The following is a 19956-nucleotide window of genomic DNA, read 5'->3' on the forward strand; positions in this document are numbered from 1 at the left end:
CTAGGTATGGTATAGAGTTGTTCGACTCCATCTCAATCGTGAATTTTATGAAGGGCGACAGTGAGTTGAGGTGGGTTAGGAGTCGCTGACCTGAGTCTCTAGGGATCACTACGAACACATCGTCTACATAGCGACACCAAAATGCGATGTGATCCGGTGCGTGTGTAAACGCACGTCCCTCTAACTCCTCCATCACGATGTTTGCTGTGACCGAGCTGACAGGGGAACCCATGGCTGTGCCATGTATCTGCTGGTAGATCGAGCCATTAAACATGATTGCACCCCCTGTTAAGCACAGTCTGAGGGCGGCGGAAATGTCATCAGGCGTCAGCTTAGTTCTGTCGCTAAGGGTTCCATCATTATCCAAGTGTTATTTTGCGCAAGAGATGGCAAGTTCCACTGGGATGGAGGTAAAGAGTGATACGACATCGAACGATGCCATGACTTGATCTTGCGAGATGGATATAGTGCGGATCCTTTCTATGAACTCAACACTGTTGGAGACGGTGTAGGTGGTCTTGCCAACTAGAGGAGAAAGAAGTCTCGAGACAAATTTAGACAGCTCGTAAGTCGGTGATCCACAGCAGGATACAATAGGTCTTAGTGGCGTGCCTTCTTTGTGCACTTTCGGCAAGCCGTAAAACCGTGGGATCTGACACCCGGAGGCACGGAGGTGATTACGGGTTGACTGTGTGATTTTCCCTTGCTTCAGCCAAGTGTTGATGAGGATATTCACCTCTGACTCCCATCATTCCAAAGCCTTGTTGGGGTTGATGGTTAGGGGTTTGTAGACGGTAGTGTCTCGTAAGAGCAGTAAGGCTTTCGCCATGTAATCAGTGTGGTTCATTACAACTGTACGACGGCCTTTGTTCGCCGGTAGAATGACGATGGACGAATCCCGTTTCAGTGCCTTGAGGGTAGAAATCTGTATACGGCTGAGGTTTGAAGAGACGGGGCGAGCATGGTGTAGAACTGCTGCAGTCTTTAAGCGGATTGCGTTGGCTACATCTTCTGGGAGGCGTGATAAGCTTGCTTCCACACCCAAGGCGATGTCGGTGATCGGTGGGTGCTTTGGAAGAACGGCAAATGTCATGCCAAGGGTCAATAAGTTTATTTGTTCTGCAGATAACTGCTTGCTGCTTAGGTTCAATACGAAATCCGTGCAATTTGTGAGAGGGGCATTACGCTGGCGCCGAAATTGACGGGATTCATTAATCAAATTTGAATTCGTATTTGATTTCGTATTGAACCTAAGCAGCAAGCAGTTATCTGCAGAACAAATAAACTTATTGACCCTTGGCATGACATTTGCCGTTCTTCCAAAGCACCCACCGATCACCGACATCGCCTTGGGTGTGGAAGCAAGCTTATCACGCCTCCCAGAAGATGTAGCCAACGCAATCCGCTTAAAGACTGCAGCAGTTCTACACCATGCTCGCCCCGTCTCTTCAAACCTCAGCCGTATACAGATTTCTACCCTCAAGGCACTGAAACGGGATTCGTCCATCGTCATTCTACCGGCGGACAAAGGCCGTCGTACAGTTGTAATGAACCACACTGATTACATGGTGAAAGCCTTACTGCTCTTACGAGACACTACCGTCTACAAACCCCTAACCATCAACCCCAACAAGGCTTTGGTACGATGGGAGTCAGAGGTGAATATCCTCATCAACACTTGGCTGAAGCAAGGGAAAATCACACAGTCAACCCGTAATCACCTCCGTGCCTCCGGGTGTCAGATCCCACGGTTTTACGGCCTGCCGAAAGTGCACAAAGAAGGCACGCCACTAAGACCTATTGTATCCTGCTGTGGATCACCGACTTACGAGCTGTCTAAATTTGTCTCGAGACTTCTTTCTCCTCTAGTTGGCAAGACCACCTACACCGTCTCCAACAGTGTTGAGTTCATAGAAAGGATCCACACTATATCCATCTTGCAAGATCAAGTCATGGCATCGTTCGATGTCGTATCACTCTTTACCTCCATCCCAGTGGAACTTGCCATCTCTTGCGCAAAACAACTCTTGGATAATGATGGAACCTTTAGCGACAGAACTAAGCTGACGCCTGATGACATTTCCGCCGCCCTCAGACGGTGCTTAACAGGGGGTGCAATCATGTTTAATGGCTCGATCTACCAGCAGATACATGGCACAGCCATGGGTTCCCCTGTCAGCTCGGTCACAGCAAACATCGTGATGGAGGAGTTAGAGGGACGTGCGTTTACACACGCACCGGATCACATCGCATTTTGGTGTCGCTATGTAGACGATGTGTTCGTAGTGATCCCTAGAGACTCAGGTCAGCGACTCCTAACCCACCTCAACTCACTGTCGCCCTTCATAAAATTCACGATTGAGATGGAGTCGAACAACTCTATACCATACCTAGATACACTTGTCCGGCGCGAAGACACATGCTTGAAGACGACAGTTTATCGTAAGCCTATGTGTGCTGGCCAATTTACCAACTTCCAGTCAGCACACGCACGGGGCCACCTCCTCTCAACCGCCCGAACCTTGCTAACTCGCGCCTGGACACACTCCAGCTCTGCAGATGAAAGGCGCAAAGAGATCACCAGAGTCAAAGTAGACCTTACGAGGTCTGGCTACCCCATCGATGTCCTTAACAGGTGTCATCTACAAGCACGCGACAACGTGACGACCAACAGCAACGCCAACAGTGACGAGTCATCCACGAGGGCATTCATCCCATACTACCCCAACCGGTCACAGCAGATCGGTAGAATCCTAAGATCGCATGGGATAAAGTGCATCCAACTCCCAGGCAAGAAACTGCGTTCTCTCCTTTCCAACATAAAAACACCTGTCCCCACCCTTCTACAGAGTGGTTTGGTCTATCGCATCTCTTGCCGTGACTGCACGAGCTGCTACTTTGGAGAGACTGGACGTCGACTCGAGAAACGCCTCTCAGAACATAAAAGGGCGATCCGTTTGGCGGATGTAGAACACTCAGCTATTGCCGAGCATGTCTGGACAATCCACCACGACATCGACCCACACCGCGATGTCGTGGTTGTAGACAAGTCCCACCATTACCTAAGGTGCACCTGGTTGGAATCGTTAAGTATAAAATGCTCGGATACCTCGTTGAACAGGAACAGTGGTTGTCAACTTAACCCCATCACAGAAGCAGTAATTCTGTCCATAGACAAACGTTGGCCACGTCACCACCATACGTCACAGCCACAAACATCAACAAACAATTAACCACATGCCTCACGCACCATCCTGGCAGTGCATCTCTATTCCAACTGCCATTCAAAGTATTTTAATCTGATGAAGGCTGCCACCCAGCCGAAAGCTAATTCATTTATCATAGTTTTAATGCTCTGTGTAACAAAATAAAATAAATTGAGATTTCAGTGGCTAGGACCTAAAAGAAAAAAAAAATTATTTAATTAGTTTTATTTCAATTGCAAAGGGTGATGTCGCTTAAATAGGAACGGCCTAGAATATGCACAAAAGTTAATTTGAACATATTTAAATTTAGGTGTGTGGGATATTTGCTTGCATTAAGATAGAGGGGGGAGAAGACTGAAGACTGGAGGGAAAAGACAGAAATATGGGGACAATAGAGAAGGCAGCCCCAAGGAAGTCAGTGGGGCAGGCCCATGCCCACCAGGAGGGAAAAAACTCCATCGGGGAGAGGGAATGAAAGTGGCCAGGAAAGGTGCCTGGTCCAGATTGCCAGGGGTGTGTTTGCAGCAAGGTGCTATGGGATTGTGGATAGAGCTAGTGCAGGAAGGTATATCTGCACTCAAATTAAGCTCCGCCAGGATGTTGAGATATGGGACAGAATCCCATCCAGGTTTGGTTGTCACAGTCAATATCTTTTTTTTTTTCTTTCCTTTTTACTTTAGAAAGAAGTAAGAAAGAATTTCTTTCTTACTTCTTTCCCTTTCTTTTCTTATTCTCCCTTCTGGTTCTTGTAGTGTATTGTCTCTTAAGAGTTGCTGGGTTTGGAGCATTTGGATTGATCATTGTGGGCTTGTAGACTTGCTGAGAAGCCATGCCGGTAGCTTTACGAGGTGTCAGTCTGTGGTTCTATGGTTGTGGAAGAGTTTTTTTGTCTTGAAAAGAGCTCCTGCATGAAGAGTGCGAAGGCACAGTAGTGTTCCTCATTTTGCAACACGAGCTGTTCTTGGTTCCTCAGTGTGAACTGAGTCTTTGTCATGAGGATGTAGCGCAGGTCCTTATAGGTAGGACATTGATGTATGAGGTGGTCCCAGGTTTCTTCCTCTCTGCAGTGACACTGCTGTGAATCTGAGAGACCAAATCGTCGAGTTTCCTCCTGAAAGACCCATGTCCCGTGAGGAGAAAGGTGGTATGGAGACCTGGAGCAAACCATGCAGGCTGGCTTGGGCATATCCGATGTACATCCAGGAAGAATTTCCGTGTTATGGCTCCTTTGGGGGAGTTGGGCCAGCCAGGTCTGCAACAGGCGTGTCATTAGACATCTCTTTTCAGCACTTGTGTTGTTTGTCAGATCAGTGGCAAAGCCAATGCAGGTGGCCGCTCTCCCTTTGGATAGTTGGTAAAGCAGCCCACAGTGCACAATTTCCTGGGTCCAGGGGAAGGGATCCAATGAGGACCTAGAGCGCATGAGTGCTAACTGTACAACACGCTCTGAAGATAGTCAGGAGGATAGACCGCTGTATGGTGTCTAGTTTTCTCCCGTTTACTGCAGTGATTGCTTTGTTGTACCACACATCTGCAGCATATGACAGAGCCAGGATGAAAATAGCCTTGTAGAAAAGAAAGGGAGAGTGTCCTCTTCTTCAAGCCCCAGTCCCTTCTGGTAACTCTGGACTATCCATAGATATTTCAGTTCCATTTTTAGTTTTATGGTTGTTCCATGGATTTTTATCCATAGGGACCTCCTAATATCTAGAGAGCCCCTCAAGAGAATTGAACTTGCTTTTTCTGACGAAATTCTGAGCTGGTTCTCTTGGGTCCAGTGCAGCAGTGTTGAAATGGCTCAATTTGCCGTTGCTTCCATTTGGGATCTGCCGTTTGCCTCAAGCGTCATTATCAAGCCATCGGCATAGGCTTGCATTTTTACCATGTTCAGGTCAAAGTTTAAGAACTCATCAAGGACCAGATTCCACAGAAGGGGTCCCAAGACAGAGCCCTGTGGGCAACCCCTGAAGACTGGCTGCAACAGGCAGTACGGAGCACTCACGTTGACTGTTCTATTTGCTAGGTAGGTCTGAATGCATCGGTATAAGTTGATGTGTATGTCTGCCTTCCGGAGCCTGCCAAGGACACTTGGTCACCATAGCGAGTTGAATGCCCTGACAAAAGCTATTGAGATTATTAGGAAATACTTGCTGGTGCAGGTATGTTTCGTTTATTATGTTTTCCCGAGCATCAGCTGCAGAGCACCCTCTCCTAACACCGTATTGATTTGGAAAGGAGAGCCCAGCACCAATGTAATGGGTTTCAATGTTTTGATAGAGCAGTTGTTCGAAAGTCTTGCTGAACACTGAGAGCAGTGTGATCGGCCTATATGATCCCACAAGGTCTTATTGCTTTTTCTGGTTCTTCATTATGAGTCTCACTCTTGCTAACCTACAATCAGTGCGGAAGTAGCCCTCTGTGAGGCAGTGATTAAATAAGTTCAGGATTGTGTGCAGGATATATTTGACTGTCTTTTTGACAATTTCAGGTTCCAGTAAGTCTTCACCAGGTGATTTCCTGTTTCAAATTTTGTTTGCTGCAATTTCAAGGTCTACTCGAGTGAAGGCTCCTTCAACATGTGACGGGTTGTAGTCAGCGTTCTCCTGGCATAGTTGTATCTTGTCAGGGGTACTTGGAATAACAGGTGGTGGGAATGTTGCATCCAGGATGTTGTTTATTGACTCCTGCCACGTTCTTGTGTAATTGCCTTGCAGGAATTTGGTAGCAGGGATGATCTCACCCCTAGGGAGTTTGTTGGTGGCTATTTTGTAGATCCCCCCCCAGGGGTCAGTGTTTCTGACTGTTGAGACCAGGTGTTCCCAGGAAAGTTTCTTTCTGGTTTTGATTTGAGCTGTGTATTTGTTTCTTTTTTCCCTGTAGAGTTGCCTCAGGGCCTCTATCTCCACCTCTGGCCATGAGCGACGAGTTCGCTGGTAGCATTTTCAGCAGGCATTGACTTCATGCCTTAGTGCTTGGAGCTGTGGGGACCACCAGGGGACCATTCCGGCAGTCGGTTTTCTCCTCTTGATAGTAGCAGCATTTGCAGCATCCGTAATTATTTTAACGATCGCACATTAGTGTTGGTCAGGACTGAGGTCTGAGGGATTAAAGTTCTGGGCTGTCCTTGTCAGGGTTTCTCAGAAGAAGTTCCAGTCAGCCTTGTCAACTGCGAATCTGTGAAGAGTCTCTTGCTATTGGTTGGACATCGAGAGAGCGATGCAATTGAAAGGTGAGCACCCTGCGATCAAATGTTTCCAGTTGCCTTTTACCATCCAGGAAGAAAGGTGTCCAGCAAAGGTGTCCGATGATCGATGTGAGGCTTGAAAGGCTCACATTGATCATCGCCTCCCACAGAATGCTCGAGTAGGTTGGTAGATTATTTGGTAGATTATTTGAGGATCGTGAGGCTGCTGTTGGAAGGAAATCTTCTAGGCATTGACCATTATCAGTGCCATGCCGGTCTGGTTTTTCACTGTGCCAGGCTGGCAACCTACAATTCACATCAGCACCAGTGATGAGTTTGGCATTTGGGAGTTGTATGAGGATGTTTTCCAGGTATCTGATAACTGGGATTATGTCAATTCCTGGTCTGCTGTAGAGCAAGATTGCATAGAACTCTCCCAGCAGTGTTGTAATGTGGGCACATGCTGCCCAGCTGCAGAGATCAGAGATTTTTGTGATGGTGAAATTTGGGTTTCAGACAACAATAGCCACCCAGGGGTATCACCTTCCACCTGCACAACCTTGTAGGTTAGCGGGTATCCTTTCACTTCTTTTGGTGTGTGGGTAAGGCTCCTGAATAAGAAGGGCGTCCAGGTTTTCCTCCTCCACCTTTTTTCTAAGTTGTGCTGCGACTGCGGCAGCTCTCTGGGCATTATGTTATGCAAATTTTACAATGTTCGTGTTAAAATTTTTGCAATTACTCCCCATAGTTGATCCATGATTTGAGGGCACTTTTTGCTTTTAGATACACCGGATATGTGTTGTCATGGATCAAGTGGTCGGCTGGAATTTCTGTGCTTTGTAGTTTGTGCAGGTTGGGGACACTGACTTGTTCAGACAAGTGTAGTGATGTCTGCTTTCTGCACAGTACCACAGGTGAGGTGAAGGTATAACCTTAAAAAGGCAAACTGGCAGATTTTTGCAGAACATACAGCAGTTGAGCTGCAAAAACAGGAAAATGAGTGGTCCAGATCAGGCAACTGTAGCCCGGACGAGCAAACACTGACTATGACAAACATTTTAACAAAAACGGCAACCCTGTCTATCCCACGGAAAAAAATCGAGGAAGCAGACAGTTCCCTGGTGGTGCCGCAAACTGACTATACTCAGAAGTAGGGTACACCAGGCGAGGAGACATTTTGAAAGAGCCAGAACATCTTGGCCACAAAATGAGGCGGATGCACTGAGAGATTCTTATAGAACTCTCAGGAATCAGTATACAGCCCTCATAAGAGACAAGAAAAGGGAATGCTGGAGGCACTGTGGGAACTACTGGAAACAATAACCACTGGGGAGTTGTCTACAGAATAGTGACCAACAAGCTGCCAAGAGGAGATGTCTTAGAAACTACTGTCAAACCAGATGGAACCTCAACCCTTTGTTGGGTGGATTCTGTAAATAACATCCTAGACAGTATCATTCAGACTGAAACTGGGAATCATTCCCCCACCCAGCTAGACATTATAAAAGAAAAACACTGAATATGGCAATGCCAATATTGAAACTCCGTTCACCATACAAGACTTAGAAATAGCACTATCTAAAACCAAAAACAATAAATGCCCAGGTTTTGACCTCTTAGAGGTTGAGATTATCAAAAAATTAGCAGAAATAGCACCAGATAAATTAATAGCACTATATAATAACTGCATGACAGAAGGTACATTCCCAAACATATGGAAACAAGCTGTGTTAGGATTAATTCTCAAAAACCCTGAAAAACTCCCTAATGATCCCAAATCATATAGACCAATATCCCTACTCCCTGCACTAGGGAAAATATATGAATGACTAATATATATAGCAGATTAGCTCAATATTACACAGAAGCAGGTTTCCATTCCAACAATCAGTACGGTTTTAAGGAGGGCAATTCCACAGAGGATTCCATGCACCACCTACTGACAACAGTTACAAAGGAGTTAAAAACACAGAGCTGGCAATCTCCATTGACTTTGCTGAGGCATTTACTCACTCTGGTGGCCTAGTGTCCTTAGGAGACTTTGCCAGGCAAATGCCCCACAAAACCTCTATAAGGTAATAAACAGCTACCTTACAGACAGAAGTGTCTCAATACGCACAAGGTTCCAGGAATTGACACACTCTGTGAATAAAGGCTGCCCGCAGGGTTCAATCCTTGGTCCTTTCTTTTGGAACATTGTTCTGGACGAATTTCTGGCCTTGGATCTCGGCCCCATGGAAAGCCTGGCCTTTGTAGATGACATGATTTTCCTTGTAAAAGGTAACTCACGAGTGGTTGTAGAGCAAAGAGCGAACGCTGCCCTCTTGCAGCTGCAGGAGTGGGCACAAATGCACATGCTCAAAATATCACCTGAAAAAAAGCAAACAAATACTTCTAAAAAGCAATTTGGACATAAGCAGACGTCCACAAATCAAAATTAACACAACCACTATAAAAATGGTAACAGAACTAAAATATCTTGGAGTGGTCTTTGATTCAAAACTAACTTTTTACCCCTATTTGATCTACTTGGCAAAGAAAGTGAGAAATTATGCAGGTATGATTGTCAGGATCAGTCGAGCAGACTGGGGGCTCAAAAGAAAGACCCAGGCGGTCATATACCGTGCAATGTTCCTACCTGTTATCACCTATGGAGCCGGTGCGTGGTTCATCCGCTCAGCCATAGTAAGAAATAGGAATAAATTAGAATCAATACAAAGGATAATACTACTCACTATTACCAGAGCATGTTGCACAGTAAGCACACCTACACTACATTTGCTGGCCAGAACTCTCCCACTTTACCTGCATGATTTTCCTTGTAAAAGGTAACTCACGAGTGGTTGTAGAGCAAAGAGCGAAGGCAAACTGTGTAAGCCAAAAGAGGCTTACACAGTCGGTCCTCGTATAACACGTGTTTACATTACACGAATTCGATCATACATGATTTATAAATAGGGGAACGATATCTTATATAACACGAACCGAATTCGCTTATGCACGATTCGCCTTCGTGTTTACAAGAAATGGCAGTCGAACGCGGAATCACCCCAACTGAACGCAACACGATAGGACTGAAGAAGATTCTGAAAATGTATTTATGTGTTTTATATCAGTGAAGGGGAAACACATTTCACCATAATAACGTAAAAACCCACACAATTCCAGCTATCGATAATTTGCAATTGCAATTAGATCGAGTTTACGACCAGTTTATAACAGATTCCACTAGCAGAAACGAAAGTGGAAATTGTTTTTATTGTTTTATGGTAGTAACCCCCAGAAATGTGCTTTAGTAAAATGTAAGGTGTTAATAGTGTATCTCGGCCTTTACAGAGTTGTTTATTCAGTTGCTACACGCGCGCAGCTTTGTTTATGTGTATTAAGGGTGCCTCCTTGTTTTGTAATTGTGCTTTAAAAATGAATAAAATACTTAAAAGGTGTGAAAAGGAAGTGTCCTGGCGAAGACACTGCAGATTCAAAGAGAAAAAAAAAAAAGCAATATCGATAAACAGAGGCGGACTGAGTCAAAAATTCTTACCCGGGAAAATTTATAGTGGCCTCATACTACAGTTTATGGCCAAAATCACACCGGCCTCCGGGGTTTCCCCGGTAAGGCTTTATGGCCAGTCCGCCTCTGTCGATAGAGAAAAAAATATGAAATTGTGAAACGCTTTGAGCGAAATGAAAGACCATGTGATATTGCACGTGCTACAGACATAAATGAGGCAACGCCGAAAATTACAAAGAATGCGGAGAAAATAAAAACAACTTTCATAGCAGGAACAACTCAAAGTGTAATTAAAATCCATTAGATTAAGACACAAGAATTGGAAGAGATGAAACGGCTGTCTTTTCTATCTGTTTTTCGATTTTCTATCTGTTTGGATAGAAAATCAAACAAAAAACAAGTTTGCTTACGATAGAAGCAAAAGCATTAGCAATATTTTATTACGTAATAGTCGTAATAAAATACTTAAGTATTTTATTACGACTATTTTATTTAATATAATAAATTTTTTACGAATAAAATACGTATTTTATTCGTAAAAAATACTTTTTTAGTATTAAAAAATACTAAAAATACTTTATTATAATATAATAAATAATAAAAAAATAAATATTTTTTATTATTTATTATATTATAATAAAATATTATATTTTTTTATTACATATTTTAATCGTTATAAAATACTTACGTATTTTATAACGATTAAAATTACCCGATTATTTATTGTGTTTGGTAATGTTTTGGTTCCAAATGTATGTTCAATCTTGGGTGGTCGGCACCTAACCCCACTTTTCCCATAGGGCCTGTTGTTTATATTGCACGATTTTGCATTGCACGAGGGTTTCTAGGAACACAACTATCGTGCTATACGAGGACAGACTGTATTATAGATTTAAAAAGGGCACACCCACAGAATTTCTGGGGATAGCCCTTGACACAACCAACACCTTCAATGATGAAAGAAAAAGAATAGCCACAAAGCTCCATGAGCTATGGCAAACAAAGTGGGAGCAGGAAACCAGAGGTCTAGTTACCAAATGGTTTCTGCCACAGGTGTCAATGGTTAGCCCAGAGCCACTGGTATGCCCCTGGACTTTTTACAACATTTATATTGACAGGTCGCGGCTCCCTAAAGGTGAAACTAACCTCCTTAGGCCTGACTGATGACCCAAACTGCACCTGTGGCGAAAGTGAAGACTGGGCACACATTCTATATGAATGTATAACATATGACATCCCCAGAACAGAGCTAATAGCACAGATTGGTCCCCTTCCCATGCAGGGAAGGGGACCAATCTGTGCCATGGTTACAGGGCAGGGAGATGTACAGGCAGCCAGGGAAGCAGATTAACTGAAAAATATCAGTAAGCTAGTAGCAAGGGGATCCAGTGTAGAATGAAAGAAGAATGATTTTTTTTTTTTGATTTGGTAGTTGTTGGCGCATCAGCTTCTGTGGCCATATTGCACCTCCCAAGGTTTTTGCAGTGCTTTGATCCAAGCCCGAGGCGGGAATCGAACCTGCGACCTTTAGGCTGCCGGGCAGGTACTTTACCCACTCGGCTAGCCCGGTCGGCTGAAAGAAGAATGAATGAATGAAAATGAAAGATAGCATGAATAGGCTGGGCACTGAGTGAACTAGGAATTATGGTAAAAGGGAATAAATGGCTGTTTTGGTGAAAGAAAGAGTGACCTAGCATGAGAGAAAGAGAGTGAATGGGAATGAGTGGAAGAGCAAATGTAATTGGACAAAAGAATACAAAGTTAAAAATAACTTACATTACTTTACATATACTGTACTAATAAACGTTTACTAACCACATAAACACTATCAAAAAAAAAAAAAACTTGTGGCTAGGCCTGTACCACAACTGAAGAATAACAGTAAGTTGAGGTGCCCAGAGAGTGCAGTGCAGAAAGTAAGAGTCGAATAAATGAGATGAGATCTAGTAGAATGAATAAAAGTGTAAACATGTGAGAAAAAAAAGACACAAACCATAAATGCTACAGTTAAGTACACACTAACTCGTTTTAATTAGTATTTAAATTTACACTACACATCATTGCATCCCCTTCTGGTGTGTGAGAAAAAGATGAATGAGTTGAGTGCGGGGGGGGGGGGGGAATATGTGTGTGTGTGTGTGTGTGTGTGTGTGTATATATATATATAATAAAAAAAAAAATTTTAAAAATGCAAGTAGAATGAGAATGCAGATTATGAATGAAATAAATGTGTGTCTCTCCCACCCCCTCACCTGGTGGGTTCCCCACTACCAGCTAACATATCCCAACCCCAGAGTGGGATGGGCAGCTTGACCTTCATACCGGATTCGATACTGCTTGGACATGACACTGACGAAGACATTCTGCGGCTTTGCTGCCAACAAGGCATTGGCGATGTGAACTGGGTACTCTAACCTGGTTCCCTTTAAAACCCCATCCCCGGGTGGGGGGGGAGAACAGATCTGTCTCGTCTCCCCTCCTCCCTGCCTACCCCTCATACTTTGCCTGGTGGGGCTCATCTCCACTGACCTCTTTGGGGATGCCTACTCTATCATCCCTATTCTTCTATCTGTTTTCCCCCCAATCTTCAGTCTCCCCCTGCTCTCTCACTAAATCGACCAAGGTACACCCTTAACAATGCTGCCAAATTCTAATCAACGTCTAAATCTCTAAGACAACAAACACTATTAACTTTTATCTAGTGTATAGCCTCACGTCTAAATTTAATAACATCAAAATTTTGCCGACCTACTAGGCCTTTAACACATCTCTTTGGCGTTCAACCCCAACCAGCGATTTCCTAACAGCAATCCCATTAAGCACTAATGTCAAATGCATAAATTTTTTTTTTTTTTTTAAGGTCCTAGCCACTGAAATCCCAGGAAACTAGGTGGCAGGACCTACCAGAGCAATTTGTTGTGACACTGGATACACCCGGCTAGCCTCCACGTGGCAGGGTATGGGCAACGTCAGGCCCCACTAGGGGCCTGGCGGCCAATAAGCCGGTCAAACAATAGGCACAACATATCATCACACTGCACAGACACGGCCTACACACTTTCAAGTCTCTGGCTTGACAGTGTACTGTCCTCGATACAGCGAAACACATACGGAGTTGGGAGAAATACCAGGTGCCATTTGACACGAACATACCTTATATCTTACCTTATAATACCACAGGTGGAACTGCTTCTGTGCACATGTATGTGTTGGGTAGCCGTAGCAACAGCACCTGAAACATTTGGAAACAGCCACGTGTTCCTTGAATTGGTGGCTGCCCCAGTTCATGTAGACTCTTTGTTGATGGCTAAAAATTTTCCAGGCCATTGGGGAGAGTTCAATCACCCAGTTTATAGCAGTTCCATTCCTGCTCCTTGTTTGGTATTTTGGCGTGATGTGTTTATCTGCTTTTTTGGTCCGAGAATTCTTGCTGTAGGTTCTCTGCAGAGAGGTCCTTGCCCGTGTCATAAATGACTAGACATGGCCCTTTCCTCCTTGGCGGCTCCACGTGGAGTCCGAGGGTTGGGATTTTGAAGTTTAACAATTTTGTCTGCCTCCTCTTGTGTCTCCGTTTCTATTATCACGGCGACGTTGCGTGTCTTCCATACTGATTTAATTTTGGTCGTTTTGAATTCCCCACTCGGATTAGTAATGGCTGAGTTTTTGATTTCTTCACTTGTGTGATGGGTCTCCTGGGAAATGGGCTTCAGGACGATCAGGTGTGGACATGGCAGCAGGGTCCTCTTCTTGGTTGAAGGAGTGGGAACCTTTGATTGAATCTCTAGTATGACCCTCAGTGTATGTGGCAGCACGCTGTTGCATTTGTTTAGCTCCACATTTTTGTTGTACAGGGTGAACAGCTGTTGGAAGAAAAGTAATGCCGAAAGCAAAAGAGAAAACTCAGTTTTTTAGATGCAGAGGAAGAAATATTTGTAATGTGCTTATGGCAAGAGATATTAGAAGTTGGGTAATCCTCAGTATGGGAGCAGTAGAATCCTTTTTGTGAAATATATGACAGGACTGAGTTTTAAGATCGAAATCAGCTAAATTATCTTTGCCCCACTGGAGATCAACATTTAAAGAATCGGTAGATGGTGAAGCTGTTTGTACAGGACATGGTTTCTCAAGCTGGAATACAAGGTATACTATCATCAGCAAAACTATGGATAGGATTTTTGCCCAATGGAAGGAGGTCATTAATATACAAGAAGAAAAGAATGAAAGAAAGAAAGAACTGAACCTTGGGGAACAACAGCATTAGTGGAGAAGTTAGAAGACAGAGAGGCATCTACCATCACCCACAGTAAGCAGTCAGAGAGAAAACTGGATACCCAATTACAAAAAACAGTTGGCAAACCATAAGATGGAAGAATTCATGCTAAATGCAATCAAAAGCCTTTGAGATGTCAAGGGCAACTGCTTGAGTTCCACCAAACTTGTCCATTGAATTTGTCCATATATGGATAACACAAGCTACAATGTCACAAGTGATGATATTAAGATACTAATGATATTAAGAGTAGGAGAATGGCGGAATTACTTGACAAGTACAGGTCACTGATGAAAAAAAGCCGTGAATTAGAGTTGAAATTGAAAGTGTCTGCAATTCTGCCCAGACACGATAGGAGGGAGTATATGATGACAGCCCTGTCAATCAATTCGGCCCTGGAAAGATTGTGCAGGGCTCAAGGGGTAGAATTTTTTTCAGCCTGGTCTGTACTTGTTAACAGGAGAGACTGCTTCTACAGGGATGGGATACACTTAAATAGAAAGGGTGCAAGAATGTTTGCTGATGCTATCGAGGCAGTGTTAGGTGGGTCGGAAAACTACTAGATTGGGGGATACAAGGACTAATAGATTAACAGTAGCCACTGGCAGAGGTGAAAGTGATTCTTGCACTGCTTCTATTGGAATGAGCCGCAGCCTGGAAAATAAGATGCAGGATATTTCAGAGACTGCTGGGAATCATTGGGGTACAAGTAAACACATGGGTTGTGTTAGGGTAGCTAAGAAAAAGAACAGGTGCATGTATACTTGCGTGTACACCAATGCTAGGAGTTTAGTAAATAAATTTGATGAATTTGAGGTATTGCTCAAAACATCAAAGGCAGATATTGTGGGGATTTCAGAGACGTGGTGTCACACAGATATAAGGAATGCAGAACTGGAATTTGGGGAGTACAATGTCTACAGAAAGGATAGACAGGATAGGAAGGGAGGAGGGGTTATGCTATTAGTTAAAAAACACATAAAATACAAGGAAGTGAAGCCAGTCGACATCGCTGGACAGTGCAGTGTCGAGTCAGTTTGGTGTGACATAAGCATTGGGAGATCAAAATTGAGAGTAGGAGTGTGCTATAGGCCTAATGACTCTGATGAGTATAATAAGAAACTGTTCTGAGAAATAGAGTGGGCCAGTAAATCAGAGAGTCTTATAATGGGGATTTTAATTTCCCAGATATTGACTGGAATTTGGGGGTTGGTCACTCACACAGTAGCAAGGCTTTTGTGGATTTATTGGATGATTGTTTTCTACATCAGCATGTTCGGGGGGCAACTAGAGGGAGTAATACTCTTGATTTGATTATCAGTAGTGATTCTTCATGCATTAAGAATCTGCAGATAAATGAACCACTAGGTGGCAGTGATCACAGTGTGCTGAAGTGGGAGTTACTCAAAGAGGTAACTACCATTAGGGGTAAAGAGAAGGGGTATTGCTTTCGTAAAGGCGACTACAATGGACTGAGACAGTATTTAAATTCTATACAGTGGGATCAACTGATGATATTGCCAACAGCAAATTCAAAATGGGAAGCAATCAAAGAACTTATCTTGGAAGCTACTAGGCTTTACATACCAACTAAGAAATATTGTTCAAGGTTTAGGCCTAAATGGATGTCAGATGAACTAATGAGGCATATGGCAGAGAAGAAAAATGCATGGGATACATGCAAATTAAAACGTGACACAGACGCCTATGATAGATACAAGTTGATCTGTAACCAAGTTACAAAGGAGGTTAGGCAGGCGAAGGCAGATTACGAGAGATCCTTGGCAAGGGATGCGAAGAAAAACAGCAAAGAGTTCTTTACTTATGTAAACTCTAGAAGGAAGGGGATGAATCAGATTGGTCCACTTGATATCGATGGGCCAACTGTTGATGATCCTGCTCAAGTAGCTAACAAACTAAATGAATATTTTGCATCGACATTCACACATGAGGAGTTATTCAGCGAGGGGAATGCCAGAGGTGTATTTAACTCTAGCAGTAAGCTAGTGAATCTTGTAATAACTGAGAGCAAAGTGGAGGAGAAATTGTTGAAGATAAACACAAGAAAGACACCTGGGGTGGATGGGATCTATCCAGTTATATTAAAGGAGGCAGCAAAGGAAGTAAGCAAACCCTTAGCCATAATTATGAGAGCTTCCTTGGACTCAGGGGAAGTACCCATGGACTGGAGATGTGCAAATTTGACCCCAATTCACAAAGGGGGATCAAAGGCTGACACAAGTAATTATAGACCTGTGAGTTTAACTTCTGTTCCAGGAAAATTAATGGAGGCACTGGTTAAAGAAGCACTGCAGGATCATCTAGACAAGACTTCAGTTATAGCTAGGCCACAGCATGGTTTTGTTAAGAGTAAGTCTTGCCTGACCAATTTGATTGGATACTATGATGCAGTCACAAAAGAACTGGATGCAGGGAATAACTTTGATATTATATACTTGGATCTTAGAAAGGCTTTTGATACTGTTGCACATGGAAGACTGCTGCACAAATTGGAGCAGTGTGGCATTGGAGGCAAATTGCTGCTATGGATAAAGGGGTGGTTGAGGGGGAGAAGACAGAGAGTGGTAATCAATGGACACTGCTCATCTTGGACTAATGTTATTAGTGGAGTCCCTCAGGGTTCAGTATTGGGTCCTTTATTGTTTTCTGTATTTATAAATGATATTGATGATGGTATATCAGGCTTAATGTCCAAGTTTGCAGACGATACGAAGGTTGGCAGGGTTGTCAAGGACACTACTGACACTATGCTGCTGCAACAGGATTTGGAAAGGTTGAGCAGATGGGCTTCGAGGTGGCAAATGAAGTTTAACATTGACAAATGTAAAGTACTACATATGGGAAACAGCAACCCCAGAGCAACGTATCAACTCTGTGGTACTACACTGACAGTGGTAGAGAATGAAAGGGACCTGGGGGTGGTTGTGCAGGCAGATATGAAGTTCTCTGAGCAGTGCAGACGGGCTGCAAGAGTAGCTCATGGTGTATTGTTAATGATATATAGGAATTTTTCTAGCAGGGATAAGGAGGTGATTATTCCCTTGTATAAGGCAATGGTCAGGCCACATCTAGAGTACTGTATACAGGCCTGGAGGCCTCATTTCAAGAAGGATGTAGAGCTGCTGGAACGAGTACAGAGAAGGGCAAGAAGATTAGTGAATGGGACAAAGGGGTGCTCTTACGAAGAAAGGCTTAAGTTTTGCGAATTACAGTGTCTGGAAACTAGGCACCAGCGAGGTGATCTGATAGAGGTGTACAAAGCCTTGAATGGTTTGAGCATGCTCAATGCTGATGGGATTCTTCCTCTTGCTCAGAATAATCACCTGAGAGGGCATAAATTCAAATTGAGGAAAGACAGATGTAGGATAGATGTGCGGAAATTTGCCTTTAGCCAGCGGGTGGTTGGTAGGTGGAACAGACTTCCATCCCTTGTCGTGGAAGTTGATAGCCTAAATAAGTTTAAGGCTCAGCTGGACAGGTATTTCAAACGAACAGAGGGGTGAAGTGGAAGTGGTTATTTTTATTTATTTATGTTACTTTTTTCTTTTTTTTTTGGCTGATGCTGCATAAGCTTGCTTTCTTGCATCAAATGCCTCTACTAATGCTAATGCTAAAGTGACACTGACAGAATCCGTACTGGCAATCATTGATCAGATGGAAGTTTTCTAGACATTTTGACAGTTGCCATTTAATTGATTTCTCCATTACTTTAGAAAGAGTAAAAGTAATTGCAGTGGACGATAACTGGACGGGAGAGATTTGTTGCCCTGTTTAGGAACTGACTGGATATGAAGAAATTTCCAAGAAGAAGGAAAAACCAGTGGAATAAGAAAGTGAAAAGGGTGAAACAGAACAGGGGTAAGTTCAGGAGCACAGGTTTTGAGAACAAGTGGAGAAATACCATCAGAATCTGGAGCTTTCTCAGATTGTTCAAAATCCTTCTGACATCTTTTTGAGAGAAGCCCACAGGAGGCATTGAGTTGAGTGTACTGGGAATGGTGAGATGGTTTACCAAGATTATCAATACACAAGTTAGAACAAAAATAGGATACAAAGAGATCGTTTTATATTTGGCTGAAGTGGCAATAGAACCATCTGGTTCTATTGCCACTTCATGTTTTTCAATGTTTTGATAGAGGTGGGAACAGAGATGGGCCAAAGTGGTAGCCAATAGCTTTGGGAGACCAGGATGCTCGGCTACTATTTGGATAAGATGCAAGTGTTTTAAAAGCCTGTTTGAAATCTAATTTGGAGTGATTAATAACTTCTGAAAGCTGTGGTGTAGGCAGAAAATGAACCTGAAGATTTGGAAACAAACCAATTACGATATGCAACATTCTTATCTTCTACATCCTTAACATATTCATTGGAAAACCAAGGTTTAGATAAAAGAAGAGATTTTAAGGTGGAGTGTGGAATAATGGATTCCATGCCTAAAAGAATAATTTCACTGACACAATCTGAGCAAACATTGACATCAGAAGATTTGAAAGAGTAATCCAACCAAGGAAAAGAAGAAAAGAAATCTAGCAGATCTTCCCATTTTACATTCTTATAATGCCAAACAACAAGAGGTTGAGAATGGCCACAAGAGAAAGGCATTGTTATTGTTTGTTTGTTATTTGGGGTTTTGTTAGGAGCATTAGCAACTAAGGCAATATTCCTCCGGGGATATGCGGTGGTCATTCCCTGACCTTTCCACATCCTCTGTATTTGGTGGTCACGGGCTCGAACCCCGGTCTAATCAAGAAGCGCGTGCTACGCACTGCTGCTCCTGCCCACAGAGGCGCACAAGAGAAAGGTACCATTAGAGAAGAGACCATTACCAAGTTATGATCTGATGTCCCAGAGGACCACTCACCTCAACCGTGCACTTAGAATGGTTGTTCGTGAGAAAAAGATCAAGCGTGTTGTTTTGTGTGGTTAAGATTGTCCGGTATTCTAATAGGTAAATGAACACTCTGTGCAAGGTCATTAGTAATTGCAAAAGCCTCACATCTCAACCAGCTAGGTCCGTGTGAGTAGAAAACAGTAGCCAGCTGGAGTTGTGAACATTAAAATCACCAAAGAATATTACCTCGTTAGAAAAGTTGGACTTGAGAAGGACAAGTTTGAAAGAGAGGAAATCAGAGTTCCAAATGATTAGCAGAGGAGGAAGAACGATAAAAGCAACAGATGAATTTGACAGAATGTAGTAGAGAGATTTTCAGCCAGAAAAGATCAAAAGGAGGAGGGAGATTCCAAATTGGTAAGTCTCTGACTGAAAATATTAGAACGGACATATGCACAAGTACCACCTTTGAAGCGAAAGGAATCATATGGTGAATAAAAAAAAAACACCGAACACACCTTCTCTGACCTCCCTTCTGAACAGTAAATAATGCTAATATTTAAAGTGAGTATTTAAACTTCTTTTTAAAGAAAAGATCTGTATCTAAACTTGAAATATGTGTCAATTCTTAGATTAATTTCAGTCTATCAAAATCCATATAAGATAAGGTAAGCTAAGCTAAATAAAATTCTAGCATAATTATTTGGCCTTACCTTTCCTATAGATAATAAATCCTCTTTAATTATCTCCTCTTCATTGAAACTGACATTTAAAACAGCTTGCATTGCCAGTTGACTAAGACGTTCATGCTGCAGAAACCACCTGTGAAATTTTAATATTTAAAGTGATATCAAGGAATTACATAGCAAGTGCATAATAATAATAATAATACATGCAAAACCCACAGATTGCATCAGGGGAAATTAGTCAGCT

This window comes from Mastigoproctus giganteus, chromosome 9 (assembly GCF_048544385.1).
Source record: "Mastigoproctus giganteus isolate SK-2022 chromosome 9, ASM4854438v1, whole genome shotgun sequence".
In the NCBI taxonomy this organism is placed as follows: Eukaryota; Metazoa; Arthropoda; class Arachnida; order Uropygi; family Thelyphonidae; genus Mastigoproctus; species Mastigoproctus giganteus.